Source organism: Motacilla alba, chromosome 9, assembly GCF_015832195.1.
Source record: "Motacilla alba alba isolate MOTALB_02 chromosome 9, Motacilla_alba_V1.0_pri, whole genome shotgun sequence".
Classification (NCBI taxonomy): domain Eukaryota; kingdom Metazoa; phylum Chordata; class Aves; order Passeriformes; family Motacillidae; genus Motacilla; species Motacilla alba.
In genome coordinates this window covers 6,816,070-6,818,362 of record NC_052024.1, presented here as the reverse complement: position 1 = coordinate 6,818,362, position 2,293 = coordinate 6,816,070, and the positions used below count along the sequence as shown (strand labels likewise).

The 2,293-nt window shown below is 57.0% G+C and overlaps 1 non-coding gene across 1 annotated transcript; it reads left to right on the top strand.

Annotated features, from left to right (window-relative positions):
- The first annotated feature begins 958 nt into the window (after window positions 1–958).
- TRNAQ-CUG lies at window positions 959–1,030 on the top strand. Its single transcript has one exon. It is a non-coding gene; the product is annotated as a tRNA-Gln (tRNA).
- The last annotated feature ends 1,263 nt before the right edge of the window (window positions 1,031–2,293 follow it).

Here is a 2,293-nt window from a genome sequence, read left to right as displayed (position 1 = left end):
TTTCCTGAGACCAAGGGTACCCCATGCCAGCCTAGTGCCAGACACATTTTGCCCTTCACATTTCTGTCTAGAACAGAGCCAGAAATGTCCAATTTCTGGGTGCCCCTTTCATACAGTCACTGCCATTGCGGGAAAAGATCTGGAGTGGGAGGAGAAGGAGGAAGGTGGGGTGGAGCAATCTCCACAGCAAACCCCTGCCACCCAAAACAAGTCAGAATCTGAAAGTCACTCCTCAGGGCCATCTTCACTCATGCACTGCTTAACAGTCCAAAGACACAGTTAATCTCAGCTGGTAACCTGAGCCCCTCAAAACTCTTGCCAGAAAGCCAGGCCCCACTCAATCAGCTGATGGCAACCCCCATGCTGCTCTCATGCCCTGCCAGACTCCTTTGTGCGCTGCCTACCCCAACTCTCCCGCACATGCCACTGGTGCTGTGCCCGCACACACCCCAAAAACACCACAATCCCCCTTCCTGAGCGGGCTCAGCAGGCCACTTAACAGTTGACAGGGACATTTCATGGCAGCCCACCCCTTGGGCCCCTGAGCTCTGCCCCAAGCCAAACCTACCCAGCTACAGGCTTGTAGCACAAACCCTCTGCAGCCCCTCTTGCCCATGAAACTATGAAAATTACACTAGCCTGCCAGCAATGGCATTCTGTTCACTACAGAACCCCAAACCTCTTGGCCTGAGAGTAAAAAAGGGCTTGTTGGAATTTGGGAAAGACAAGATTGTGCAGCATTTCTAGCCTGGCAGTTGTAAGAGAGGCCATGCCAGGCTTGCAGGAGGAGCGGTGCTGCTGGCCTGAAGGATGGAGTGATTAGAGAGTGCCTGGAGGCTCTGCAGGAAGGCTGCACTTGGCGATAGATGTGCAAGGCGGTGGAGAGACAGCCAGCCCCAGCTGGGGCCACAAGGCTGAGCGAGGCTCAGCACAGGGGCCAGAGGTGACTGGTGCAGGAGGTCCTATGGTGTAATGGTGAGCACTCTGGACTCTGAATCCAGTGATCTGAGTTCAAATCTCAGTGGGACCTGAGCCTTTTGGTTCCCTCAGGCTTTCCCTCAGCATGCTTACACTCTCGCAGCTCTCCTCTGCTGCTGGTTCTCTTGTGGACTGTTCCCTGATGAATTGCACAGCAGCTGCTGTGCAGACCACCCACTCAAAGCGGGTCAGGCACAGGACTCTGCTCTGGGACCATTGCCTCCTGTGTTGGCTGCATCCAAAACCGGAGACTGAGCTACACGCTCTGGGCAGCTGTTTCCAGGCTGGACCATTCCCACAGGAATAGCAGGTTACTCTGTGTGGCATTACTTCTATGCTCACCCCTGTCCACTGCTCCTTTCTTTCTCCATTCGTCTGTGGTTTCTTTTCCTCTATTCCCTGCCAGTTGCTTTCTCCTGCTCTGCAATGCATTCAAGGAGCTCTACCAATATTGGGCATTGCCCCGACATTGGGGTTCCATTTGTTGCCATGGGAGAGGGAAGGATCTTCCTGGCAGAGCAGGTGTCAGGTGAGGGAGGAGGAGAACAAACAAGCACAACTCTCCAGCAGTGCTGCACAAAGGCTTTAATGAGAAGGAGCAAAAGCAGTGGCACAGAACAGAGACCAAGGAACACGTGTGGGGGGCCGGGGAGGGCAAGAGATGGGCCCATTTGCCAAGGACAAGGGGGATGATGCGCCGGCCTCAGCAGATCTGGCCGCAGCGGGAGAAAGGCAGACACAGGCCTGAGGCCCCCAGGCCAAGGGAGCCCCCAGAAGAGATGGGAACCCCTGCGGTGCTGAGGGAGCTGCCCACAGCAGCTGACAGAGAGGATCCCACGGCTGTGTTCTGAGGGAAGGAGGTGAGGATGGGGCCCGGCATGGTCACCACCACCGGCGAAGGCTCGATGTACACCGTGGAGTCAGCGCAGCGGGCGAGGCAGGGCTCACTGCAGCTGCTTGCAAGGGGAGTGGGGCCACAGGGGCCGCAGGGCCGTGGGGGACAGGGTCTGCAGCAAGACATCTCTCGGTGCAGGAGGCAAAGCTGCAACACAGAGCAGGGAGCACCAAGCAGCCTCAGGATCAGTCTGTCTCTCTGTCCCTCATCTCTCTCCAGGAACACACATGCTCTTCCAAACACACTCTGTGCCTACAGCTCCCACCACCCTCCTCGAGCCCTCCGAGTGGCACGGCACGGGAAGGCCGCCCCACTTCAGCAGTAGCACCCAGCACAGTGGCTTTAAGGCCCCTGTGGAAAGACTGGTCACAGCCCATCTCCAGAACAGACATGGCTGTGTCAGACGATGTCCCGGCATGC